Genomic DNA, 22,361 nt, shown 5'->3' on the forward strand with positions numbered 1-22,361 from the left:
GTGCTTCCTCGTTAGTATAGTGGTGAGTATCCCCGCCTGTCACGCGGGAGACCGGGGTTCGATTCCCCGACGGGGAGTGTTTTGATAGGATATGTCAAAAGGAATCAACCGGGGTTCGATTCCCCGACGGGAGTGTTTTTGATAGGACGTGACAAAAGGAATCAAACTGTTATCATTTAAAGTAATCTAAATGGCAAAATATGTTTAGAATGAATACTAGAGTTTAAACGCAATGGGGGTGTAGCTCAGATGGTAGAGCGCGCGCTTAGCATGCGCGATCGATGCTCCTGGTTTTATTAAACACAAGTGCAAATAAACGAAAAGGCGATCACATTGGCATTAGATAAACACTCTAACGTGCTTCCTCGTTAGTATAGTGGTGAGTATCCCCGCCTGTCACGCGGGAGACCGGGGTTCGATTCCCCGACGGGGAGTGTTTTTTGGATTTCTGTTCAAAGGAAATTAAACAGTTATTATTTAAAAGTATCTAATTAGCAAAATATGTTTAGAATAAATATTAAAATAGCTTAAACGCAATGGGGGTGTAGCTCAGATGGTAGAGCGCGCGCTTAGCATGCGCGAGGTACCGGGATCGATGCCCGCACCTCCATGTTCTTTTAATTAAACACAAGTGCAAATAAACGAAAAGGCACTTGGCATTAGATAAACACTCTAACGTGCTTCCTCGTTAGTATAGTGGTGAGTATCCCCGCCTGTCACGCGGGAGACCGGGGTTCGATTCCCCGACGGGGAGTGTTTTGATAGGATGTGTCAAAAGGAATCAAACTGTTATCATTTAAAGTAATCTAAATCGCAAAATATGTTTAGAATAAATACTAGAACAGTTTAAACGCAATGGGGGTGTAGCTCAGATGGTAGAGCGCGCGCTTAGCATGCGCGAGGTACCGGGATCGATGCCCGGCACCTCCATGCTCTTCTTTTAATTAAACACAAGTGCAATAAACGAAAAGGCGATCACATTGGCATTAGATAAACACTCTAACGTGCTTCCTCGTTAGTATAGTGGTGAGTATCCCCGCCTGTCACGCGGGAGACCGGGGTTCGATTCCCCGACGGGGAGTGTTTTTGGATTTCTGTTTCAAAGGAAATTAAACAGTTATTATTTAAAAGTAATCTAAATGGCAAATATGTTTAGAATAAATATTAAAATAGTTTAAACGCAATGGGGGGTGTAGCTCAGATGGTAGAGCGCGCGCTTAGCATGCGCGTACCGGGATCGATGCCCGGCACCTCCATGCTCTTCTTTTAATTAAACACAAGTGCAAATAAACGAAAAGGCGATCACATTGGCATTAGATAAACACTCTAACGTGCTTCCTCGTTAGTATAGTGGTGAGTATCCCCGCCTGTCACGCGGGAGACCGGGGTTCGATTCCCCGACGGGGAGTGTTTTTGATAGGATATGTCAAAGGAATCAACCGGGGTTCGATTCCCCGACGGGGAGTGTTTTTGATAGGACGTACAAAAGGAATCAAACTGTTATCATTTAAAATTTAAAGCAAAATATGTTTACAATGAATACTAGAAGAGTTTAAACGCAATGGGGGTGTAGCTCAGATGGTAGAGCGCGCGCTTAGCATGCGCGAGGTACCGGATCGATGCCCGGCACCTCCATGCTCTTTTTTTTATTAAACACAAGTGCAAATAAACGAAAAGGCGATCACATTGGCATTAGATAAACACTCTAACGTGCTTCCTCGTTAGTATAGTGGTGAGTATCCCCGCCTGTCACGCGGGAGACCGGGGTTCGATTCCCCGACGGGGAGTGTTTTTGATAGGATTGTCAAAAGGAATCAACCGGGGTTCGATTCCCCGACGGGAAGTGTTTTTGATAGGACGTGGACAAAAGAATCAAACTGTTATCATTTAAAGTAATCTAAATGGCAAAATATGTTTAGAATGAATACTAGAAGAGTTTAAACGCAATGGGGGTGTAGCTCAGATGGTAGAGCGCGCGCTTAGCATGCGCGAGGTACCGGGATCGATGCCCGGCACCTCCATGCTCTTCTTTTAATTAAACACAAGTGCAAATAAACGAAAAGGCGGTCACATTGGCATAGATAAACACTCTAACGTGCTTCCTCGTTAGTATAGTGGTGTGTATCCCCGCCTGTCACGCGGGAGACCGGGGTTCGATTCCCCGACGGGGAGTGTTTTTGATAGGACGTGACAAAAGGAATCAAACTGTTATCATTTAAAGTAATCTAAATGGCAAAATATGTTTAGAATAAATACTAGAAGAGTTTAAACGCAATGGGGGTGTAGCTCAGATGGTAGAGCGCGCGCTTAGCATGCGCGAGGTACCGGGATCGATGCCCGGCACCTCCATGCTCTTCTTTTAATTAAACACAAGTGCAAATAAACGAAAAGGCGGTCACATTGGCATTAGATAAACACTCTAACGTGCTTCCTCGTTAGTATAGTGGTGTATCCCCGCCTGTCACGCGGGAGACCGGGGTTCGATTCCCCGACGGGGAGTGTTTTTGATAGGATGTGACAAAAGGAATCAAACTGTTATCATTTAAAGTAATCTAAATGGCAAAATATGTTTAGAATGAATACTAGAACAGTTTAAACGCAATGGGGGTGTAGCTCAGATGGTAGAGCGCGCGCTTAGCATGCGCGACATGCTCTGGTTTTGATTTAACACAAGAGCAAATAAACGAAAAGGCGATCACATTGGCATTATAGATAAACACTCTAACGTGCTTCCTCGTTAGTATAGTGGTGAGTATCCCCGCCTGTCACGCGGGAGACCGGGGTTCGATTCCCCGACGGGGAGTGTTTTTGGATTTCTGTTTCAAAGGAAATTAAACAGTTATTATTTAAAGTAATCTAATTAGCAAAATATGTTTAGAATAAATATTAAAATAGCTTAATCGCAATGGGGGTGTAGCTCAGATGGTAAAGCGCGCGCTTAGCATGCGCGATGTACCGGGATCGATGCCCGGCACCTCCATGCTCTTCTTTTAATTAAACACAAGTGCAAATAAACGAAAAGGCGATCACATTGGCATTAGATAAACACTCTAAACGTGCTTCTCGTTAGTATAGTGGTGAGTATCCCCGCCTGTCACGCGGGAGACCGGGGTTCGATTCCCGACGGGGAGTGTTTTTGATAGGATATGTCAAAAGGAATCAACCGGGGTTCGATTCCCCGACGGGGAGTGTTTTTGATAGGACGTGACAAAAGGAATCAAACTGTTATCATTTAAAGTAATTTAAATGGCAAAATATGTTTACAATGAATACTAGAAGAGTTTAAACGCAATGGGGGTGTAGCTCAGATGGTAGAGCGCGCGCTTAGCATGCGCGAGGTACCGGATCGATGCCCGCACCTCCATGCTCTTTTTTTAGTTAAACACAAGTGCAAATAAACGAAAAGGCGATCACATTGGCATTAGATAAACACTCTAACGTGCTTCCTCGTTAGTATAGTGGTGAGTATCCCCGCCTGTCACGCGGGAGACCGGGGTTCGATTCCCCGACGGGGAGTGTTTTTAATAGGATATGTCAAAAGGAATCAACCGGGGTTCGATTCCACGACGGGGAGTGTTTTTGATAGGACGTGACAAAAGGAATCAAACTGTTATCATTTAAAGTAATCTAAATGGCAAAATATGTTTAGAATGAATACTAGAAGAGTTTAAACGCAATGGGGGTGTAGCTCAGATGGTAGAGCGCGCGCTTAGCATGCGCGAGGTAACGGGATCGATGCCAGGCACCTCCATGCTCTTCTTTTAATTAAACACAAGTGCAAATAAACGAAAAGGCGATCACATTGGCATTAGATAAACACTCTAACGTGCTTCCTCGTTATTATAGTGGTGAGTATCCCCGCCTGTCACGCGGGAGACCGGGGTTCGATTCCCCGACGGGGAGTGTTTTTGATAGGATATGTCAAAAGGAATCAACCGGGGTTCGATTCCCCGACGGGGAGTGTTTTTGATAGGACGTGACAAAAGGAATCAAACTGTTATCATTTAAAGTAATTTAAATGGCAAAATATGTTTAGAATAAATACTAGAAGAGTTTAAACGCAATGGGGGTGTAGCTCAGATGGTAGTGCGCGCGCTTAGCATGCGCGAGGTACCGGGATCGATGCCAGGCACCTCCATGCTCTTCTTTTAATTAAACACAAGTGCAAATAAACGAATATGTCAAAAGGAATCAACCGGGGTTCGATTCCCCGACGGGAGTGTTTTTGATAGGATGTGACAAAAGGAATCAAACTGTTATCATTTAAAGTAATCTAAATGGCAAAATATGTTTAGAATGAATACTAAACAGTTTAAACGCAATGGGGGTGTAGCTCAGATGGTAGAGCGCGCGCTTAGCATGCGCGAGGTACCGGGATCGATGCCCGGCACCTCCATGCTCTTTTTTTAATTAAACACAAGTGCAAATAAACGAAAAGGCGATCACATTGGCATTAGATAAACACTCTAACGTGCTTCCTCGTTAGTATAGTGGTGAGTATCCCCGCCTGTCACGCGGGAGACCGGGGTTCGATTCCCCGACGGGGAGTGTTTTTGATAGGATGTCAAAAGGAATCAATTCGAAAGTGTTTTTGATAATTGAAAAGGAATCAAACTGTTATCATTTAAAGTAATCTAAATGGCAAAATATGTTTAGAATGAATACTAGAACAGTTTAAACGCAATGGGGGTGTAGCTCAGATGGTAGAGCGCGCGCTTAGCATGCGCGACGATGCTCCATGCTTTTGATTTAAACACAAGTGCAAATAAACGAAAAGGCGATCACATTGGCATTAGATAAACACTCTAACGTGCTTCCTCGTTAGTATAGTGGTGAGTATCCCCGCCTGTCACGCGGGAGACCGGGGTTCGATTCCCCGACGGGGAGTGTTTTTGGATTTCTGTTTCAAAGGAAATCAAACAGTTATTATTTAAAAGTAATCTAATTAGCAAAATATGTTTAGAATAAATATTAAAATAGCTTAAACGCAATGGGGGTGTAGCTCAGATGGTAAAGCGCGCGCTTAGCATGCGCGATGTACCGGGATCGATGCCCGGCACCTCCATGCTCTTCTTTTAATTAAACACAAGTGCAAATAAACGAAAAGGCGATCACATTGGCATTAGATAAACACTCTAACGTGCTTCCTCGTTAGTATAGTGGTGAGTATCCCCGCCTGTCACGCGGGAGTCCGGGGTTCGATTCCCCGACGGGGAGTGTTTTTGATAGGAATGTCAAAAGGAATCAACCGGGGTTCGATTCCCCGACGGGGAGTGTGCTTCCTCGTTAGTATAGTGGTGAGTATCCCGCCTGTCACGCGGGACCGGGGTTCGATTCCCCGACGGGGAGTGTTTTTGATAGGATATGTCAAAAGGAATCAACCGGGGTTCGATTCCCCGACGGGGAGTGTTTTTGATAGGACGTGACAAAGGAATCAAACTGTTATCATTTAAAGTAATTTAAATGGCAAAATATGTTTAGAATGAATACTAGAAGTTTAAACGCAATGGGGGTGTAGCTCAGATGGTAGAGCGCGCGCTTAGCATGCGCGAGGTACCGGGATCGATGCCCGGCACCTCCATGCTCTTCTTTTAATTAAACACAAGTGCAAATAAACGAAAAGGCGGTCACATTGGCATTAGATAAACACTCTAACGTGCTTCCTCGTTAGTATAGTGGTGAGTATCCCCGCCTGTCACGCGGGAGACCGGGGTTCGATTCCCCGACGGGGAGTGTTTTTTGATAGGATATGTCAAAGGAATCAACCGGGGTTCGATTCCCCGACGGGGAGTGTTTTTGATAGGATGTGACAAAAGGAATCAAACTGTTATCATTTAAAGTAATCTAAATGGCAAAATATGTTTAGAATGAATACTAGAACAGTTTAAACGCAATGGGGTGTAGCTCAGATGGTAGAGCGCGCGCTTAGCATGGCGACATGCTCTGGTTTTGATTTAACACAAGAGCAAATAAACGAAAAGGCGATCACATTGGCATTAGATAAACACTCTAACGTGCTTCCTCGTTAGTATAGTGGTGAGTATCCCCGCCTGTCACGCGGGAGACCGGGGTTCGATTCCCCGACGGGGAGTGTTTTTTGGATTTCTGTTTCAAAGGAAATTAAACAGTTATTTTAAAAGTAATCTAATTAGCAAAATATGTTTAAAATAAATATTAAATAGCTTAAACGCAATGGGGGTGTAGCTCAGATGGTAGAGCGCGCGCTTAGCATGCGCGATGTACCGGGATCGATGCCCGGCACCTCCATGCACTTCTTTTAATTAACACAAGTGCAAATAAACGAAAAGGCGATCACATTGGCATTAGATAAACACTCTAACGTGCTTCCTCGTTAGTATAGTGGTGAGTATCCCCGCCTGTCACGCGGGAGACCGGGGTTCGATTCCCCGACGGGGAGTGTTTTTGATAGGATGTGTTAAAAGGAATCAAACTGTTATCATTTAAATTAATCTAAATGGCAAAATATGTTTAGAATAAATACTAGATCAGTTTAAACGCAATGGGGGTGTAGCTCAGATGGTAGAGCGCGCGCTTAGCATGCGCGAGGTACCGGGATCGATGCCCGGCACCTCCATGCTCTTCTTTTAATTAAGTGCAAATAAACGAAAAGGCGATCACATTGGCATTAGATAAACACTCTAACGTGCTTCCTCGTTAGTATAGTGGTGAGTATCCCCGCCTGTCACGCGGGAGACCGGGGTTCGATTCCCGACGCGGAGTTTTTGATGTCAAAAGGAATCAACCGGGGTTCGATTCCCCGGCGGGGAGTGTTTTTGATAGGATGTGTCAAAAGGAATCAAACTGTTATCATTTAAAGTAATCTAAATGGCAAAATATGTTTAGAATAAATACTAAAACAGTTTAAACGCAATGGGGGTGTAGCTCAGATGGTAGAGCGCGCGCTTAGCATGCGCGAGGTACCGGGATCGATGCCCGGCACCTCCATGCTCTTTTAATTAAACACAAGTGCAAATAAACGAAAAGGCGATCACATTGGCATTAGATAAACACTCTAACGTGCTTCCTCGTTAGTATAGTGTGAGTATCCCCGCCTGTCACGCGGGAGACCGGGGTTCGATTCCCCGACGGGGAGTGTTTTTGATAGGATATGTCAAAAGGAATCAAGGGTTCGATTCCCGACGGCGAGTGTTTTTGATAGGATGACAAAAGGAATCAAACTGTTATCATTTAAAGTAATCTAAATGGCAAAATATGTTTAGAATGAATACTAGAACAGTTTAAACGCAATGGGGGTGTAGCTCAGATGGTAGAGCGCGCGCTTAGCATGCGCGACATGCTCTGGTTTTGATTTAACACAAGAGCAAATAAACGAAAGGCGGTCACATTGGCATTAGATAAACACTCTAACGTGCTTCCTCGTTAGTATAGTGGTGAGTATCCCCGCCTGTCACGCGGGAGACCGGGGTTCGATTCCCCGACGGGGAGTGTTTTTGGATTTCTGTTTCAAAGGAATTAAACAGTTATTATTTAAAAGTAATCTAATTAGCAAAATATGTTTAGAATAAATATTAAAATAGCTTAAACGCAATGGGGGTGTAGCTCAGATGGTAAGCGCGCGCTTAGCATGCGCGATGTACCGGGATCGATGCCCGGCACCTCCATGCTCTTCTTTTAATTAAACACAAGTGCAAATAAACGAAAAGGCGATCACATTGGCATTAGATAAACACTCTAACGTGCTTCCTCGTTAGTATAGTGGTGAGTATCCCCGCCTGTCACGCGGGAGACCGGGGTTCGATTCCCCGACGGGGAGTGTTTTTGATAGGATATGTCAAAAGGAATCAACCGGGGTTCGATTCCCCGACGGGGAGTTTTTGATAGGATATGTCAAAAGGAATCAACCGGGGTTCGATTCCCCGACGGGGAGTGTTTTTGATAGGATGTGACAAAAGGAATCAAACTGTTATCATTTAAAGTAATCTAAATGGCAAAATATGTTTAGAATGAATACTAGAACAGTTTAAACGTAATGGGGGTGTAGCTCAGATGGTAGAGCGCGCGCTTAGCATGCGCGACATGCTCTGGTTTTGATTTAACACAAGAGCAAATAAACGAAAAGGCGATCACATTGGCATTATAGATAAACACTCTAACGTGCTTCCTCGTTAGTATAGTGGTGAGTATCCCCGCCTGTCACGCGGGAGACCGGGGTTCGATTCCCCGACGGGGAGTGTTTTTGATAGGATATGTCAAAGGAATCAACCGGGGTTCGATTCCCGACGGGGAGTGTTTTTGATAGGACGTGACAAAAGGAATCAAACTGTTATCATTTAAAGTCTATTAAATGGCAAAATATGTTTAGAATGAATACTAGAAGAGTTTAAACGCAATGGGGGTGTAGCTCAGATGGTAGAGCGCGCGCTTAGCATGCGCGAGGTACCGGGATCGATGCCAGGCACCTCCATGCTCTTCTTTTAATTAAACACAAGTGCAAATAAACGAAAAGGCGATCACATTGGCATTAGATAAACACTCTAACGTGCTTCCTCGTTAGTATAGTGGTGAGTATCCCCGCCTGTCACGCGGGAGACCGGGGTTCGATTCCCCGACGGGGAGTGTTTTTTGGATTTCTGTTTCAAAGGAAATTAAACAGTTATTATTTAAAAGTAATCTAATGGCAAAATATGTTTAGAATAAATATTAAAATAGCTTAAACGCAATGGGGGGTGTAGCTCAGATGGTAAAGCGCGCGCTTAGCATGCGCGATGTATCGGGATCGATGCCCGGCACCTCCATGCTCTTCTTTTAATTAAACACAAGTGCAAATAAACGAAAAGGCGATCACATTGGCATTAGATAAACACTCTAACGTGCTTCCTCGTTAGTATAGTGGTGAGTATCCCCGCCTGTCACGCGGGAGACCGGGGTTCGATTCCCCGACGGGGAGTGTTTTTGATAGGATATTCAAAAGGAATGTCGATTAAAAAAAAGGAATCAAACTGTTATCATTTAAAGTAATTTAAATGGCAAAATATGTTTAGAATGAATACTAGAAGAGTTTAAACGCAATGGGGGTGTAGCTCAGATGGTAGAGCGCGCGCTTAGCATGCGCGAGGTACCGGGATCGATGCCCGGCACCTCCATGCTCTTTTTTAATTAAACACAAGTGCAAATAAACGAAAAGGCGATCACATTGGCATTAGATAAACACTCTAACGTGCTTCCTCGTTAGTATAGTGGTGAGTATCCCCGCCTGTCACGCGGGAGACCGGGGTTCGATTCCCCGACGGGGAGTGTTTTTGATAGGATCTGTCAAAGGAATCAACCGGGGTTCGATTAAGTGTTTTTGATTAAAGGAACAAACTGTTATCATTTAAGTAATCTAAATGGCAAAATATGTTTAGAATAAATACTAAAAGTTTAAACGCAATGGGGGTGTAGCTCAGATGGTAGCGCGCGCTTAGCATGCGCGAGGTACCGGGATCGATGCCCGGCACCTCCATGCTCTTCTTTTAATTAAACACAAGTGCAAATAAACGAAAAGGCGATCACATTGGCATTAGATAAACACTCTAACGTGCTTCCTCGTTAGTATAGTGGTGAGTATCCCCGCCTGTCACGCGGGAGACCGGGGTTCGATTCCCGACGGGGAGTGTTTTTGATAGGTGTGACAAAAGGAATCAAACTGTTATCATTTAAAGTAATCTAAATGGCAAAATATGTTTAGAATAAATACTAGAAGAGTTTAAACGCAATGGGGGTGTAGCTCAGATGGTAGAGCGCGCGCTTAGCATGCGCGAGGTACCGGGATCGATGCCCGGCACCTCCATGCTCTTCTTTTAATTAAACACAAGTGCAAATAAACGAAAAGGCGATCACATTGGCATTAGATAAAACTCTAACGTGCTTCCTCGTTAGTATAGTGGTGAGTATCCCCGCCTGTCACGCGGGAGACCGGGGTTCGATTCCCCGACGGGGAGTGTTTTTGATAGGATGTCAAAAGAAATCAAACTGTTATCATTTAAAGTAATCTAAATGGCAAAATATGTTTAGAATGAATACTAGAACAGTTTTAAACGCAATGGGGGTGTAGCTCAGATGGTAGAGCGCGCGCTTAGCATGCGCGACATGCTCTGGTTTTGATTTAACACAAGAGCAAATAAACGAAAAGGCGATCACATTGGCATTATAGATAAACACTCTAACGTGCTTCCTCGTTAGTATAGTGGTGAGTATCCCAGCTCAGATGGTAGAGCGCGCGCTTAGCATGCGCGAGGTACCGGGATCGATGCCCGGCACCTCCATGCTCTTCTTTTAATTAACACAAGTGCAAATAAACGAAAAGGCGATCACATTGGCATTAGATAAACACTCTAACGTGCTTCCTCGTTAGTATAGTGGTGAGTATCCCCGCCTGTCACGCGGGAGACCGGGGTTCGATTCCCCGACGGGGAGTGTTTTTGATAGGATTGTCAAAAGGAATCAATTATTAAGTTTTTTGATAGGAGTGCAAAAGGAATCAAACTGTTATCATTTAAAGTAATTAAATGGCAAAATATGTTTAAATGAATACTTTTAAACGCAATGGGGGTGTAGCTCAGATGGTAGAGCGCGCGCTTAGCATGCGCGAGGTACCGGGATCGATGCCCGGCACCTCCATGCTCTTTTTTTAATTAAACACAAGTGCAAATAAACGAAAAGGCGATCACATTGGCATTAGATAAACACTCTAACGTGCTTCCTCGTTAGTATAGTGGTGAGTATCCCCGCCTGTCACGCGGGAGACCGGGGTTCGATTCCCCGACGGGGAGTGTTTTTGGGTTTTTCGGAGAGTTTTTTGATAGGAAAGTAATGTTATCATTTAAAAGTAATCTAAATGCAAAATATGTTTAGAATAAATATTAAAAGTTTAAACGCAATGGGGGGTGTAGCTCAGATGGTAGAGCGCGCGCTTAGCATGCGCGAGGTACCGGGATCGATGCCCGGCACCTCCATGCTCTTTTTTAATTAAAACACAAGTGCAAATAAACGAAAAGGCGATCACATTGGCATTAGATAAACACTCTAACGTGCTTCCTCGTTAGTATAGTGGTGAGTATCCCCGCCTGTCACGCGGGAGACCGGGGTTCGATTCCCCGACGGGGAGTGTTTTTGATAGGATATGTCAAAAGGAATCAACTGTTCGATCACGGGAGTATAACAAAATTGTTATCATTTAAAGTAATTAAATGGCAAAATATGTTTAGAATGAATACTAGAACAGTTTAAACGCAATGGGGGTGTAGCTCAGATGGTAGAGCGCGCGCTTAGCATGCGCGAGGTACCGGGATCGATGCCCGGCACCTCCATGCTCTTCTTTTAATTAAACACAAGTGCAAATAAACGAAAAGGCGATCACATTGGCATTAGATAAACACTCTAACGTGCTTCCTCGTTAGTATAGTGGTGAGTATCCCCGCCTGTCACGCGGGAGACCGGGGTTCGATTCCCCGACGGGGAGTGTTTTTTGTAGCTCAGATGGTAGTGCGCGCGCTTAGCATGCGCGAGGTACCGGGATCGATGCCAGGCACCTCCATGCTCTTCTTTTAATTAAACACAAGTGCAAATAAACGAAAAGGCGGTCACATTGGCATTAGATAAACACTCTAACGTGCTTCCTCGATAGTGTAATGGTGAGCATCCCCGCCTGTCACGCGGGAGACCGGGGTTCGATTCCCCGACGGGGAGTGTTTTTGATAGGATATGTCAAAAGGAATCAACCGGGGTTCGATTCCCCGACGGCGAGTGTTTTTGATAGGATGTGACAAAAGGAATCAAACTGTTATCATTTAAAGTAATCTAAATGGCAAAATTTTTAGAATGAATACTAGAACAGTTTAAACGCAATGGGGGTGTAGCTCAGATGGTAGAGCGCGCGCTTAGCATGCGCGAGGTACCGGGATCGATGCCCGGCACCTCCATGCTCTTTTTTTAATTAAACACAAGTGCAAATAAACCAAAAGGCGATCACATTGGCGTTAGATAAACACTCTAACGTGCTTCCTCGTTAGTGTAGTTGTAAGTATCCCCGCCTGTCACGCGGGAGACCGGGGTACGATTCCCCGACGGGGAGTGTTTTTGATAGGATATGTCAAAAGGAATCAACTGGGGTTCGATTCCCCGACGGCGAGTGTTTTTGATAGGATGTGACAAAAGGAATCAAACTGTTATCATTTAAAGTAATCTAAATGGCAAAATATGTTTAGAATGAATACTAGAACAGTTTAAACGCAATGGGGGTGTAGCTCAGATGGTAGAGCGCGCGCTTAGCATGCGCGACATGCTCTGGTTTTGATTTAACACAAGCAAATAAACGAAAGGCGGTCACATTGGCATTAGATAAACACTCTAACGTGCTTCCGCGTTAGTATAGTGGTGAGTATCCCCGCCTGTCACGCGGGAGACCGGGGTCCGATTCCCCGACGGGGAGTGTTTTTGGATTTCTGTTTCAAAGGAAATCAAACAGTTATTATTTAAAAGTAATCTAATTAGCAAAATATGTTTAGAATAAATATTAAAATAGCTTAAACGCAATGGGGGGTGTAGCTCAGATGGTAAAGCGCGCGCTTAGCATGCGCGATGTACCGGGATCGATGCCCGGCACCTCCATGCTCTTCTTTTAATTAAACACAAGTGCAAATAAACGAAAAGGCGATCACATTGGCATTAGATAAACACTCTAAAGTGCTTCCTCATTAGTATAGTGGTGAGTATCCTCGCCTGTCACGCGGGAGTCCGGGGTTCGATTCCCCGACGGGGAGTGTTTTTGATAGGATATGTCAAAAGGAATCAACCGGGGTTCGATTCCCCGACGGGGAGTGTTTTTGATAGGACGTGACAAAAGGAATCAAACTGTTATCATTTAAAGTAATTTAAATGGCAAAATATGTTTAGAATGAATACTAGAAGAATTTAAACGCAATGGGGGTGTAGCTCAGATGGTAGAGCGCGCGCTTAGCATGCGCGAGGTACCGGGATCGATGCCAGGCACCTCCATGCTCTTCTTTTAATTAAACACAAGTGCAAATAAACGAAAAGGCGGTCACATTGGCATTAGATAAACACTCTAACGTGCTTCCTCGATAGTGTAGTGGTGAGCATCCCCGCCTGTCACGCGGGAGACCGGGGTTCGATTCCCCGACGGGGAGTGTTTTTGATAGGATATGTCAAAAGGAATCAACCGGGGTTCGATTCCCCGACGGGGAGTGTTTTTGATAGGATGTGACAAAAGGAATCAAACTGTTATCATTTAAAGTAATCTAAATGGCAAAATATGTTTAGAATGAATACTAGAACAGTTTAAACGCAATGGGGTGTAGCTCAGATGGTAGAGCGCGCGCTTAGCATGCGCGACATGCTCTGGTTTTGATTTAACACAAGAGCAAATAAACGAAAAGGCGATCACATTGGCATTATAGATAAACACTCTAACGTGCTTCCTCGTTAGTATAGTGGTGAGTATCCCCGCCTGTCACGCGGGAGACCGGGGTTCGATTCCCCGACGGGGAGTGTTTTTGGATTTCTGTTTCAAAGGAAATTAAACAGTTATTATATAAAAGTAATCTAATTAGCAAAATATGTTTAAAATAAATATTAAAATAGCTTAAACGCAATGGGGGGTGTAGCTCAGAAGGTAAAGCGCGCGCTTAGCATGCGCGATGTACCGGGATCGATGCCCGGCACCTCCATGCACTTCTTTTAATTAAACACAAGTGCAAATAAACGAAAAGGCGATAACATTGGCATTAGATAAACACTCTAACGTGCTTCCTCGTTAGTATAGTGGTGAGTATCCCCGCCTGTCACGCGGGAGACCGGGGTTCGATTCCCCGACGGGGAGTGTTTTTGATAGGATGTGTTAAAAGGAATCAAACTGTTATCATTTAAATTAATCTAAATGGCAAAATATGTTTAGAATAAATACTAGATCAGTTTAAACGCAATGGGGGTGTAGCTCAGATGGTAGAGCGCGCGCATAGAATGCGCGAGGTACCGGGATCGATGCCCGGCACCTCCATGCTCTTCTTTTAATTAAACATAATTGCAAATAAACGAAAAGGCGATCACATTGGCATTAGATAAACACTCTAACGTGCTTCCTCGTTAGTATAGTGGTGGTATCCCCGCCTGTCACGCGGGAGACCGGGGTTCGATTCCCCGACGCGGAGTGTTTTTGATAGAAAGTGTCAAAAGGAATCAACCGGGGTTCGATTCCCCGGCGGGGAGTGTTTTTGATAGGATGTGTCAAAAGGAATCAAACTGTTATCATTTAAAGTAATCTAAATGGCAAAATATGTTTAGAATAAATACTAAAACAGTTTAAACGCAATGGGGGTGTAGCTCAGATGGTAGAGCGCGCGCTTAGCATGCGCGAGTTACCGGGATCGATGCCCGGCACCTCCATGCTCTTTTTTTAATTAAACACAAGTGCAAATAAACCAAAAGGCGATCACATTGGCGTTAGATAAACACTCTAACGTGCTTCCTCGTTAGTGTAGTTGTGAGTATCCCCGCCTGTCACGCGGGAGACCGGGGTACGATTCCCCGACGGGGAGTGTTTTTGATAGGATATGTCAAAAGGAATCAACTGGGGTTCGATTCCCCGACGGCGAGTGTTTTTGATAGGATGTGACAAAAGGAATCAAACTGTTATCATTTAAAGTAATCTAAATGGCAAAATATGTTTAGAATGAATACTAGAACAGTTTAAACGCAATGGGGGTGTAGCTCAGATGGTAGAGCGCGCGCTTAGCATGCGCGACATGCTCTGGTTTTGATTTAACACAAGAGCAAATAAACGGAAAGGCGGTCACATTGGCATTAGATAAACACTCTAACGTGCTTCCGCGTTAGTATAGTGGTGAGTATCCCCGCCTGTCACGCGGGAGACCGGGGTTCGATTCCCCGACGGGGAGTGTTTTTGGATTTCTGTTTCAAAGGAAATTAAACAGTTATTATTTAAAAGTAATCTAATTAGCAAAATATGTTTAGAATAAATATTAAAATAGCTTAAACGCAATGGGGGGTGTAGCTCAGATGGTAAAGCGCGCGCTTAGCATGCGCGATGTACCGGGATCGATGCCCGGCACCTCCATGCTCTTCTTTTAATTAAACACAAGTGCAAATAAACGAAAAGGCGATCACATTGGCATTAGATAAACACTCTAACGTGCTTCCTCATTAGTATAGTGGTGAGTATCCCCGCCTGTCACGCGGGAGACCGGGGTTCGATTCCCCGACGGGGAGTGTTTTTGATAGGATATGTCAAAAGGAATCAACCGGGGTTCGATTCCCCGACGGGGAGTGTTTTTGATAGGATATGTCAAAAGGAATCAACCGGGGTTCGATTCCCCGACGGGGAGTGTTTTTGATAGGATGTGACAAAAGGAATCAAACTGTTATCATTTAAAGTAATCTAAATGGCAAAATATGTTTATAATGAATACTAGAACAGTTTAAACGTAATGGGGGTGTAGCTCAGATGGTAGAGCGCGCGCTTAGCATGCGCGACATGCTCTGGTTTTGATTTAACACAAGAGCAAATAAACGAAAAGGCGATCACATTGGCATTATAGATAAACACTCTAACGTGCTTCCTCGTTAGTATAGTGGTGAGTATCCCCGCCTGTCACGCGGGAGACCGGGGTTCGATTCCCCGACGGGGAGTGTTTTTGATAGGATATGTCAAAAGGAATCAACCGGGGTTCGATTCCCCGACGGGGAGTGTTTTTGATAGGACGTGACAAAAGGAATCAAACTGTTATCATTTAAAGTTATTTAAATGGCAAAATATGTTTAGAATGAATACTAGAAGAGTTTAAACGCAATGGGGGTGTAGCTCAGATGGTAGAGCGCGCGCTTAGCATGCGCGAGGTACCGGGATCGATGCCAGGCACCTCCATGCTCTTCTTTTAATTAAACACAAGTGCAAATAAACGAAAAGGCGGTCACATTGGCATTAGATAAACACTCTAACGTGCTTCCTCGATAGTGTAGTGGTGAGCATCCCCGCCTGTCACGCGGGAGACCGGGGTTCGATTCCCCGACGGGGAGTGTTTTTGGATTTCTGTTTCAAAGGAAATTAAACAGTTATTATTTAAAAGTAATCTAATTGGCAAAATATGTTTAGAATAAATATTAAAATAGCTTAAACGCAATGGGGGGTGTAGCTCAGATGGTAAAGCGCGCGCTTAGCATGCGCGATGTATCGGGATCGATGCCCGGCACCTCCATGCTCTTCTTTTAATTAAACACAAGTGCAAATAAACGAAAAGGCGATCACATTGGCATTAGATAAACACTCTAACGTGCTTCCTCGTTAGTATAGTGGTGAGTATCCCCGCCTGTCACGCGGGAGACCGGGGTTCGATTCCCCGACGGGGAGTGTTTTTGATAGGATATGTCAAAAGGAATCAACCGGGGTTCGATTCCCCGACGGGGAGTGTTTTTGATAGGATATGTCAAAAGGAATCAACCGGGGTTCGATTCCCCGACGGGGAGTGTTTTTGATAGGATGTGACAAAAGGAATCAAACTGTTATCATTTAAAGTAATTTAAATGGCAAAATTTGTTTAGAATGAATACTAGAAGAGTTTAAACGCAATGGGGGTGTAGCTCAGATGGTAGAGCGCGCGCTTAGCATGCGCGACATGCTCTGGTTTTGATTTAACACAAGAGCAAATAAACGAAAAGGCGATCACATTGGCATTATAGATAAACACTCTAACGTGCTTCTGTTTCAAAGGAAATTAAACAGTTATTATTTAAAAGTAATCTAATTAGCAAAATATGTTTAGAATAAATATTAAAATAGCTTAAACGCAATGGGGGTGTAGCTCAGATGGTAGAGCGCGCGCTTAGCATGCGCGAGGTACCGGGTTCGATGCCCGGCACCTCCATGCTCTTTTTTCAATTAAACACAAGTGCAAATAAACGAAAAGGCGATCACATTGCATTAGATAAACACTCTAACGTGCTTCCTCGTTAGTGTAGTGGTGAGTATCCCGCCTGTCACGCGGGAGACCGTGGTTCGATTCCCCGACGGGGAGTGTTTTTGATAGGATATGTCAAAAGGAATCAACCGGGGTTCGATTCCCGACGGGGAGTGTTTTTGATAGGATGTGACAAAAGGAATCAAACTGTTATCATTAAAGTAATCTAAATGGCAAAATATGTTTAGTATGAATACTAGAAGAGTTTAAACGCAATGGGGGTGTAGCTCAGATGGTAAAGCGCGCGCAGCATGCGCGACATGCTCTGGTTTTGATTTAACACAAGAGCAAATAAACGAAAAGCGATCACATTGGCATTAGATAAACACTATAACGTGTTTCCTCGTTAGTATAGTGGTGAGTATCCCGCCTGTCACGCGGGAGACCGGGGTTCGATTCCCCGACGGGGAGTGTTTTTGATAGGATGATTCAAAAGAAATCAAACTATTATCATTTAAAGTAATCTAAATGGCAAAATATGTTTAGATTGAATACTAGAACAGTTTAAACGCAATGGGGGTGTAGCTCAGATGGTAGAGCGCGCGCTTAGCATGCGCGAGGTACCGGGAGCGATGCTCGGCACCTCCATGCTCTTCTTTTAATTAAACACAAGTGAAAATAAACGAGAAGGCGATCACATTTCCATTAGATAAACACTCTAACGTGCTTCCTCGTTAGTATAGTGGTGAGTATCCCCGCCTGTCACGCCGGAGACCGGGGTTCGATTCCCCGACGGGGAGTGTTTTTGGAGTTCTGTTTCAAAGGGAAATAAACAGTTATTATTTAAAAGTAATCTAATTAGCAAAATATGTTTAGAATAAATATTAAAATAGCTTTAACGCAATGGGGTGTGTAGCTCAGACGGTAGAGCGCGCGCTTAGCATGCGCGAGGTACCGGGATCGATGCCCGGCACCTCCATGCTCTTCTTTTAATTAAACACAAGTGCAAATAAACGAAAAGGCGATCACATTGGCATTAGATAAACACTCTAACGTGCTTCCTCATTAGTATAGTGGTGAGTATCCCCGCCTGTCACGCGGGAGACCGGGGTTCGATTCCCCGACGGGGAGTGTTTTTGATAGGATATGTCAAAAGGAATCAACCGGGGTTCGATTCCCCGACGGGGAGTGTTTTGATAGGATATGTCAAAAGGAATCAACCGGGGTTCGATTCCCCGACGGGGAGTGTTTTTGATAGGATGTGACAAAAGGAATCAAACTGTTATCATTTAAAGTAATCTAAATGGCAAAATATGTTTATAATGAATACTAGAACAGTTTAAACGTAATGGGGGTGTAGCTCAGATGGTAGAGCGCGCGCTTAGCATGCGCGACATGCTCTGGTTTTGATTTAACACAAGAGCAAATAAACGAAAAGGCGATCACATTGGCATTATAGATAAACACTCTAACGTGCTTCCTCGTTAGTATAGTGGTGAGTATCCCCGCCTGTCACGCGGGAGACCGGGGTTCGATTCCCCGACGGGGAGTGTTTTTGATAGGATGTGTCAAAAAGGAATTAAACTGTTATCATTTAAAGTAATTTAAATGGCAAAATATGTTTGGAATGAATACTAGAACAGTTTAAACGCAATGGGGGTGTAGCTCAGATGGTAGAGCGCGCGCTTAGCATGCACGACATGCTCTGGTTTTGATTTAACACAAGAGCAAATAAACGAAAAGGCGATCACATTGGCATTAGATAAACACTCTAACGTGCTCCTCGTTAGTATAGTGGTGAGTATCCCCGCCTGTCACGCGGGAGACCGGGGTTCGATTCCCAGACGGGGAGTGTTTTGATAGAATGTGTCAAAAGGAATCAACCGGGGTTCGATTCCCCGACGGGGAGTGTTTTTGATAGGATGTGTCAAAAGGAATCAAACTGTTATCATTTAAAGTAATCTAAATGGCAAAATATGTTTAGAATAAATACTAAAACAGTTTAAACGCAATGGGGGTGTAGCTCAGATGGTAGAGCGCGCGCTTAGCATGCGCGAGGTACCGGGATCGATGCCCGGCACCTCCATGCTCTTCTTTTAATTAAACACAAGTGCAAATAACGAAAAGGCGATCACATTGGCATTAGATAAACACTCTAACGTGCTTCCTCGTTAGTATAGTGGTGAGTATCCCCGCCTGTCACGCGGGAGACCGGGGTTCGATTCCCCGACGGGGAGTGTTTTTGATAGGTGTCAAAAAGGAATTAAACTGTTATCATTTAAAGTAATTTAAATGGTAAAATAAGTTTGGAATGAATACTAGAACAGTTTAAACGCAATGGGGGTGTAGCTCAGATGGTAGAGCGCGCGCTTAGCATGCGCGAGGTACCGGGATCGATGCCCGGCACCTCCATGCTCTTCTTTTAATTAAACACAAGTTCAAATAAACGAAAAGGCGACCACATTGGCATTAGATAAACACCATAACGTGCTTCCTCGTTAGTATAGTGGTGAGTATCCCCGCCTGTCACGCGGGAGACCGGGGTGCGATTCCCCGACGGGGAGTGTTTTTGATAGGATGCGTCAAAAGGAATCAAACTGTTATTATTTAAAGTAATCGTAATGGCAAAATATGTTTATAATGAATACTAGAACAGTTTAAACGCAATGGGGGTGTAGCTCAGATGGTAGAGCGCGCGCTTAGCATGCGCGAGGTACCGGGATCGATGCCAGGCACCTCCATGCTCTTCTTTTAATTAAACACAAGTGCAAATAAACGAAAAGGCGGTCACATTGGCATTAGATAAACACTCTAACGTGCTTCCTCGATAGTGTAGTGGTGAGCATCCCCGCCTGTCACGCGGGAGACCGGGGTTCGATTCCCCGACGGGGAGTGTTTTTGGATTTCTGTTTCAAAGGAAATTAAACAGTTATTATTTAAAAGTAATCTAATTAGCAAAATATGTTTAGAATAAATATTAAAATAGCTTAAACGCAATGGGGGTGTAGCTCAGATGGTAAAGCGCGCGCTTAGCATGCGCGATGTACCGGGATCGATGCCCGGCACCTCCATGCTCTTCTTTTAATTAAACACAAGTGCAAATAAACGAAAAGGCGATCACATTGGCATTAGATAAACACTCTAACGTGCTTCCTCGTTAGTATAGTGGTGAGTATCCCCGCCTGTCACGCGGGAGACCGGGGTTCGATTCCCCGACGGGGAGTGTTTTTGATAGGATATGTCAAAAGGAATCAACCGGGGTTCGATTCCCCGACGGGGAGTGTTTTTGATAGGATATGTCAAAAGGAATCAACCGGGGTTCGATTCCCCGACGGGGAGTGTTTTTGATAGGATGTGACAAAAGGAATCAAACTGTTATCATTTAAAGTAATCTACATGGCAAAATATGTTTAGAATGAATACTAGAACAGTTTAAACGCAATGGGGGTGTAGCTCAGATGGTAGAGCGCGCGCTTAGCATGCGCGACATGCTCTGGTTTTGATTTAACACAAGAGCAAATAAACGAAAAGGCGATCACATTGGCATTATAGATAAACACTCTAACGTGCTTCCTCGTTAGTATAGTGGTGAGTATCCCCGCCTGTCACGCGGGAGACCGGGGTTCGATTCCCCGACGGGGAGTGTTTTTGGATTTCTGTTTCAAAGGAAATTAAACAGTTATTATATAAAAGTAATCTAATTAGCAAAATATGTTCAGAATAAATATTAAAATAGCTTAAACGCAATGGGGGGTGTAGCTCAGATGGTAAAGCGCGCGCTTAGCATGCGCGATGTACCGGGATCGATGCCCGGCACCTCCATGCCCTTCTTTTAATTAAACACAAGTGCAAATAAACGAAAAGGCGATAACATTGGCATTAGATAAACACTCTAACGTGCTTCCTCGTTAGTATAGTGGTGAGTATCCCCGCCTGTCACGCGGGAGACCGGGGTTCGATTCCCCGACGGGGAGTGTTTTTGATAGGATGTGTCAAAAGGAATCAAACTGTTATCATTTAAATTAATCTAAATGGCAAAATATGTTTAGAATAAATACTAGAACAGTTTAAACGCAATGGGGGTGTAGCTCAGATGGTAGAGCGCGCGCTTAGCATGCGCGAGGTACCGGGATCGATGACCGGCACCTCCATGCTCCTCTTTTAATTAAACACAAGTGCAAATAAACGAAAAGGCGATCAGATTGGCATTAGATAAACACTCTAACGTGCTTCCTCGTTAGTATAGTGGTGAGTATCCCCGCCTGTCACGCGGGAGACCGGGGTTCGATTCCCCGACGGGGAGTGTTTTTGATAGGATGTGTCAAAAGGAATCAAACAGTTATAATTTAAAAGTAACCTAATTAGCAAAATATGTTTAGAATAAATATTAAAATAGCTCAAACGCAATGGGGGTGTAGCTCAGATGGTAGAGCGCGCGCTTAGCATGCGCGAGGTACCGGGATCGATGCCCGGCACCTCCATGCTCATCTTTTAATTAAACACAAGTGCAAATAAACGAAAAGGCGATCAGATTGGCATTAGATAAACACTCTAACGTGCTTCCTCGTTAGTATAGTGGTGAGTATCCCCGCCTGTCACGCGGGAGACCGGGGTTCGATTCCCCGACGGGGAGTGTTTTTGATAGGATATGTCAAAAGGAATCAACCGGGGTTCGATTCCCCGACGGGGAGTGTTTTTGATAGGACGTGACAAAAGGAATCAAACTGTTATCATTTAAAGTAATTTAAATGGCAAAATTTGTTTAGAATGAATACTAGAAGAGTTTAAACGCAATGGGGGTGTAGCTCAGATGGTAGAGCGCGCGCTTAGCATGCGCGAGGTACCGGGATCGATGCCCGGCACCTCCATGCTCTTCTTTTAATTAAACACAAGTGCATATAAACGAAAAGGCGGTCACATTGGCATTAGATAAACACTCTAACGTGCTTCCTCGTTAGTGTAGTGGTGAGTATCCCCGCCTGTCACGCGGGAGACCGGGGTTCGATTCCTCGACGGGGAGTGTTTTTGATGGGATATGTCAAAAGGAATCAACCGGGGTTCGATTCCCTGACGGGGAGTGTTTTTGATAGGATGTGACAAAAGGAATCAAACTGTTATCATTTAAAGTAATCTAAATGGCAAAATATGTTTAGAATGAATACTAGAACATTTTAAACGCAATGGGGGTGTAGCACAGATGGTAGAGCGCGCGCTTAGCATGCGCGACATGCTCTGGTTTTGATTTAACACAAGAGCAAATAAACGAAAAGGCGATCACATTGGTATTATAGATAAACACTCTAACGTGCTTCCTCGTTAGTATAGTGGTGAGTATCCCCGCCTGTCACGCGGGAGACCGGGGTTCGATTCCCCGACGGGGAGTGTTTTTGGATTTCTGTTTCAAAGGAA

The 22,361-nt window shown here is 44.3% G+C and overlaps 55 non-coding genes across 55 annotated transcripts; all 55 read left to right on the forward strand.

Moving 5' to 3' along the window:
• The first annotated feature begins 5 nt into the window (after window positions 1–5).
• Trnad-guc (transfer RNA aspartic acid (anticodon GUC)) lies at window positions 6–77 on the forward strand. Its single transcript has one exon. It is a non-coding gene; the product is annotated as a tRNA-Asp (tRNA).
• A 285-nt stretch (window positions 78–362) lies between these two features.
• Window positions 363–434, forward strand: Trnad-guc (transfer RNA aspartic acid (anticodon GUC)). Its single transcript has one exon. It is a non-coding gene; the product is annotated as a tRNA-Asp (tRNA).
• Window positions 435–682: 248 nt separating this feature from the next.
• On the forward strand, window positions 683–754 carry Trnad-guc (transfer RNA aspartic acid (anticodon GUC)). The gene has a single exon. It is a non-coding gene; the product is annotated as a tRNA-Asp (tRNA).
• Window positions 755–857: 103 nt separating this feature from the next.
• Window positions 858–930, forward strand: Trnaa-agc (transfer RNA alanine (anticodon AGC)). Its single transcript has one exon. It is a non-coding gene; the product is annotated as a tRNA-Ala (tRNA).
• Window positions 931–1,009: 79 nt separating this feature from the next.
• On the forward strand, window positions 1,010–1,081 carry Trnad-guc (transfer RNA aspartic acid (anticodon GUC)). The gene has a single exon. It is a non-coding gene; the product is annotated as a tRNA-Asp (tRNA).
• A 255-nt stretch (window positions 1,082–1,336) lies between these two features.
• Window positions 1,337–1,408, forward strand: Trnad-guc (transfer RNA aspartic acid (anticodon GUC)). Its single transcript has one exon. It is a non-coding gene; the product is annotated as a tRNA-Asp (tRNA).
• Window positions 1,409–1,715: 307 nt separating this feature from the next.
• Trnad-guc (transfer RNA aspartic acid (anticodon GUC)) lies at window positions 1,716–1,787 on the forward strand. Its single transcript has one exon. It is a non-coding gene; the product is annotated as a tRNA-Asp (tRNA).
• Window positions 1,788–1,948: 161 nt separating this feature from the next.
• Window positions 1,949–2,021, forward strand: Trnaa-agc (transfer RNA alanine (anticodon AGC)). Its single transcript has one exon. It is a non-coding gene; the product is annotated as a tRNA-Ala (tRNA).
• A 255-nt stretch (window positions 2,022–2,276) lies between these two features.
• On the forward strand, window positions 2,277–2,349 carry Trnaa-agc (transfer RNA alanine (anticodon AGC)). The gene has a single exon. It is a non-coding gene; the product is annotated as a tRNA-Ala (tRNA).
• Window positions 2,350–2,731: 382 nt separating this feature from the next.
• Window positions 2,732–2,803, forward strand: Trnad-guc (transfer RNA aspartic acid (anticodon GUC)). The gene has a single exon. It is a non-coding gene; the product is annotated as a tRNA-Asp (tRNA).
• A 641-nt stretch (window positions 2,804–3,444) lies between these two features.
• Trnad-guc (transfer RNA aspartic acid (anticodon GUC)) lies at window positions 3,445–3,516 on the forward strand. Its single transcript has one exon. It is a non-coding gene; the product is annotated as a tRNA-Asp (tRNA).
• Window positions 3,517–4,323: 807 nt separating this feature from the next.
• On the forward strand, window positions 4,324–4,396 carry Trnaa-agc (transfer RNA alanine (anticodon AGC)). Its single transcript has one exon. It is a non-coding gene; the product is annotated as a tRNA-Ala (tRNA).
• Window positions 4,397–4,476: 80 nt separating this feature from the next.
• Window positions 4,477–4,548, forward strand: Trnad-guc (transfer RNA aspartic acid (anticodon GUC)). The gene has a single exon. It is a non-coding gene; the product is annotated as a tRNA-Asp (tRNA).
• A 267-nt stretch (window positions 4,549–4,815) lies between these two features.
• On the forward strand, window positions 4,816–4,887 carry Trnad-guc (transfer RNA aspartic acid (anticodon GUC)). Its single transcript has one exon. It is a non-coding gene; the product is annotated as a tRNA-Asp (tRNA).
• A 621-nt stretch (window positions 4,888–5,508) lies between these two features.
• On the forward strand, window positions 5,509–5,581 carry Trnaa-agc (transfer RNA alanine (anticodon AGC)). The gene has a single exon. It is a non-coding gene; the product is annotated as a tRNA-Ala (tRNA).
• Window positions 5,582–5,661: 80 nt separating this feature from the next.
• Window positions 5,662–5,733, forward strand: Trnad-guc (transfer RNA aspartic acid (anticodon GUC)). The gene has a single exon. It is a non-coding gene; the product is annotated as a tRNA-Asp (tRNA).
• A 286-nt stretch (window positions 5,734–6,019) lies between these two features.
• On the forward strand, window positions 6,020–6,091 carry Trnad-guc (transfer RNA aspartic acid (anticodon GUC)). Its single transcript has one exon. It is a non-coding gene; the product is annotated as a tRNA-Asp (tRNA).
• A 255-nt stretch (window positions 6,092–6,346) lies between these two features.
• Trnad-guc (transfer RNA aspartic acid (anticodon GUC)) lies at window positions 6,347–6,418 on the forward strand. The gene has a single exon. It is a non-coding gene; the product is annotated as a tRNA-Asp (tRNA).
• A 104-nt stretch (window positions 6,419–6,522) lies between these two features.
• On the forward strand, window positions 6,523–6,595 carry Trnaa-agc (transfer RNA alanine (anticodon AGC)). Its single transcript has one exon. It is a non-coding gene; the product is annotated as a tRNA-Ala (tRNA).
• A 298-nt stretch (window positions 6,596–6,893) lies between these two features.
• Window positions 6,894–6,966, forward strand: Trnaa-agc (transfer RNA alanine (anticodon AGC)). The gene has a single exon. It is a non-coding gene; the product is annotated as a tRNA-Ala (tRNA).
• Window positions 6,967–7,395: 429 nt separating this feature from the next.
• Window positions 7,396–7,467, forward strand: Trnad-guc (transfer RNA aspartic acid (anticodon GUC)). The gene has a single exon. It is a non-coding gene; the product is annotated as a tRNA-Asp (tRNA).
• Window positions 7,468–7,723: 256 nt separating this feature from the next.
• On the forward strand, window positions 7,724–7,795 carry Trnad-guc (transfer RNA aspartic acid (anticodon GUC)). Its single transcript has one exon. It is a non-coding gene; the product is annotated as a tRNA-Asp (tRNA).
• A 346-nt stretch (window positions 7,796–8,141) lies between these two features.
• On the forward strand, window positions 8,142–8,213 carry Trnad-guc (transfer RNA aspartic acid (anticodon GUC)). Its single transcript has one exon. It is a non-coding gene; the product is annotated as a tRNA-Asp (tRNA).
• A 313-nt stretch (window positions 8,214–8,526) lies between these two features.
• Window positions 8,527–8,598, forward strand: Trnad-guc (transfer RNA aspartic acid (anticodon GUC)). Its single transcript has one exon. It is a non-coding gene; the product is annotated as a tRNA-Asp (tRNA).
• Window positions 8,599–8,857: 259 nt separating this feature from the next.
• Trnad-guc (transfer RNA aspartic acid (anticodon GUC)) lies at window positions 8,858–8,929 on the forward strand. The gene has a single exon. It is a non-coding gene; the product is annotated as a tRNA-Asp (tRNA).
• Window positions 8,930–9,052: 123 nt separating this feature from the next.
• On the forward strand, window positions 9,053–9,125 carry Trnaa-agc (transfer RNA alanine (anticodon AGC)). Its single transcript has one exon. It is a non-coding gene; the product is annotated as a tRNA-Ala (tRNA).
• A 79-nt stretch (window positions 9,126–9,204) lies between these two features.
• Trnad-guc (transfer RNA aspartic acid (anticodon GUC)) lies at window positions 9,205–9,276 on the forward strand. The gene has a single exon. It is a non-coding gene; the product is annotated as a tRNA-Asp (tRNA).
• Window positions 9,277–9,738: 462 nt separating this feature from the next.
• Window positions 9,739–9,811, forward strand: Trnaa-agc (transfer RNA alanine (anticodon AGC)). The gene has a single exon. It is a non-coding gene; the product is annotated as a tRNA-Ala (tRNA).
• A 79-nt stretch (window positions 9,812–9,890) lies between these two features.
• Window positions 9,891–9,962, forward strand: Trnad-guc (transfer RNA aspartic acid (anticodon GUC)). Its single transcript has one exon. It is a non-coding gene; the product is annotated as a tRNA-Asp (tRNA).
• Window positions 9,963–10,365: 403 nt separating this feature from the next.
• On the forward strand, window positions 10,366–10,437 carry Trnad-guc (transfer RNA aspartic acid (anticodon GUC)). The gene has a single exon. It is a non-coding gene; the product is annotated as a tRNA-Asp (tRNA).
• A 131-nt stretch (window positions 10,438–10,568) lies between these two features.
• Window positions 10,569–10,641, forward strand: Trnaa-agc (transfer RNA alanine (anticodon AGC)). The gene has a single exon. It is a non-coding gene; the product is annotated as a tRNA-Ala (tRNA).
• Window positions 10,642–10,721: 80 nt separating this feature from the next.
• Trnad-guc (transfer RNA aspartic acid (anticodon GUC)) lies at window positions 10,722–10,793 on the forward strand. The gene has a single exon. It is a non-coding gene; the product is annotated as a tRNA-Asp (tRNA).
• Window positions 10,794–10,903: 110 nt separating this feature from the next.
• On the forward strand, window positions 10,904–10,976 carry Trnaa-agc (transfer RNA alanine (anticodon AGC)). Its single transcript has one exon. It is a non-coding gene; the product is annotated as a tRNA-Ala (tRNA).
• An 80-nt stretch (window positions 10,977–11,056) lies between these two features.
• On the forward strand, window positions 11,057–11,128 carry Trnad-guc (transfer RNA aspartic acid (anticodon GUC)). The gene has a single exon. It is a non-coding gene; the product is annotated as a tRNA-Asp (tRNA).
• Window positions 11,129–11,257: 129 nt separating this feature from the next.
• Window positions 11,258–11,330, forward strand: Trnaa-agc (transfer RNA alanine (anticodon AGC)). The gene has a single exon. It is a non-coding gene; the product is annotated as a tRNA-Ala (tRNA).
• An 80-nt stretch (window positions 11,331–11,410) lies between these two features.
• On the forward strand, window positions 11,411–11,482 carry Trnad-guc (transfer RNA aspartic acid (anticodon GUC)). Its single transcript has one exon. It is a non-coding gene; the product is annotated as a tRNA-Asp (tRNA).
• Window positions 11,483–11,869: 387 nt separating this feature from the next.
• On the forward strand, window positions 11,870–11,942 carry Trnaa-agc (transfer RNA alanine (anticodon AGC)). Its single transcript has one exon. It is a non-coding gene; the product is annotated as a tRNA-Ala (tRNA).
• A 1,516-nt stretch (window positions 11,943–13,458) lies between these two features.
• On the forward strand, window positions 13,459–13,530 carry Trnad-guc (transfer RNA aspartic acid (anticodon GUC)). Its single transcript has one exon. It is a non-coding gene; the product is annotated as a tRNA-Asp (tRNA).
• Window positions 13,531–13,789: 259 nt separating this feature from the next.
• On the forward strand, window positions 13,790–13,861 carry Trnad-guc (transfer RNA aspartic acid (anticodon GUC)). Its single transcript has one exon. It is a non-coding gene; the product is annotated as a tRNA-Asp (tRNA).
• Window positions 13,862–13,965: 104 nt separating this feature from the next.
• Trnas-aga (transfer RNA serine (anticodon AGA)) lies at window positions 13,966–14,038 on the forward strand. The gene has a single exon. It is a non-coding gene; the product is annotated as a tRNA-Ser (tRNA).
• A 1,577-nt stretch (window positions 14,039–15,615) lies between these two features.
• Window positions 15,616–15,687, forward strand: Trnad-guc (transfer RNA aspartic acid (anticodon GUC)). The gene has a single exon. It is a non-coding gene; the product is annotated as a tRNA-Asp (tRNA).
• Window positions 15,688–16,333: 646 nt separating this feature from the next.
• Trnad-guc (transfer RNA aspartic acid (anticodon GUC)) lies at window positions 16,334–16,405 on the forward strand. The gene has a single exon. It is a non-coding gene; the product is annotated as a tRNA-Asp (tRNA).
• Window positions 16,406–16,846: 441 nt separating this feature from the next.
• Window positions 16,847–16,919, forward strand: Trnaa-agc (transfer RNA alanine (anticodon AGC)). The gene has a single exon. It is a non-coding gene; the product is annotated as a tRNA-Ala (tRNA).
• Window positions 16,920–18,430: 1,511 nt separating this feature from the next.
• Window positions 18,431–18,502, forward strand: Trnad-guc (transfer RNA aspartic acid (anticodon GUC)). The gene has a single exon. It is a non-coding gene; the product is annotated as a tRNA-Asp (tRNA).
• Window positions 18,503–18,965: 463 nt separating this feature from the next.
• On the forward strand, window positions 18,966–19,038 carry Trnaa-agc (transfer RNA alanine (anticodon AGC)). The gene has a single exon. It is a non-coding gene; the product is annotated as a tRNA-Ala (tRNA).
• Window positions 19,039–19,117: 79 nt separating this feature from the next.
• Trnad-guc (transfer RNA aspartic acid (anticodon GUC)) lies at window positions 19,118–19,189 on the forward strand. Its single transcript has one exon. It is a non-coding gene; the product is annotated as a tRNA-Asp (tRNA).
• Window positions 19,190–19,291: 102 nt separating this feature from the next.
• Trnaa-agc (transfer RNA alanine (anticodon AGC)) lies at window positions 19,292–19,364 on the forward strand. The gene has a single exon. It is a non-coding gene; the product is annotated as a tRNA-Ala (tRNA).
• A 739-nt stretch (window positions 19,365–20,103) lies between these two features.
• Trnad-guc (transfer RNA aspartic acid (anticodon GUC)) lies at window positions 20,104–20,175 on the forward strand. The gene has a single exon. It is a non-coding gene; the product is annotated as a tRNA-Asp (tRNA).
• A 348-nt stretch (window positions 20,176–20,523) lies between these two features.
• Trnad-guc (transfer RNA aspartic acid (anticodon GUC)) lies at window positions 20,524–20,595 on the forward strand. Its single transcript has one exon. It is a non-coding gene; the product is annotated as a tRNA-Asp (tRNA).
• A 259-nt stretch (window positions 20,596–20,854) lies between these two features.
• Window positions 20,855–20,926, forward strand: Trnad-guc (transfer RNA aspartic acid (anticodon GUC)). The gene has a single exon. It is a non-coding gene; the product is annotated as a tRNA-Asp (tRNA).
• Window positions 20,927–21,183: 257 nt separating this feature from the next.
• Trnad-guc (transfer RNA aspartic acid (anticodon GUC)) lies at window positions 21,184–21,255 on the forward strand. The gene has a single exon. It is a non-coding gene; the product is annotated as a tRNA-Asp (tRNA).
• A 105-nt stretch (window positions 21,256–21,360) lies between these two features.
• Window positions 21,361–21,433, forward strand: Trnaa-agc (transfer RNA alanine (anticodon AGC)). The gene has a single exon. It is a non-coding gene; the product is annotated as a tRNA-Ala (tRNA).
• Window positions 21,434–21,513: 80 nt separating this feature from the next.
• Trnad-guc (transfer RNA aspartic acid (anticodon GUC)) lies at window positions 21,514–21,585 on the forward strand. The gene has a single exon. It is a non-coding gene; the product is annotated as a tRNA-Asp (tRNA).
• Window positions 21,586–21,747: 162 nt separating this feature from the next.
• Window positions 21,748–21,820, forward strand: Trnaa-agc (transfer RNA alanine (anticodon AGC)). The gene has a single exon. It is a non-coding gene; the product is annotated as a tRNA-Ala (tRNA).
• A 442-nt stretch (window positions 21,821–22,262) lies between these two features.
• On the forward strand, window positions 22,263–22,334 carry Trnad-guc (transfer RNA aspartic acid (anticodon GUC)). Its single transcript has one exon. It is a non-coding gene; the product is annotated as a tRNA-Asp (tRNA).
• The last annotated feature ends 27 nt before the right edge of the window (window positions 22,335–22,361 follow it).

This window comes from Ciona robusta, chromosome 7, assembly GCF_009617815.1.
Source record: "Ciona robusta chromosome 7, ASM961781v2".
In the NCBI taxonomy this organism is placed as follows: domain Eukaryota; kingdom Metazoa; phylum Chordata; class Ascidiacea; order Phlebobranchia; family Cionidae; genus Ciona; species Ciona robusta.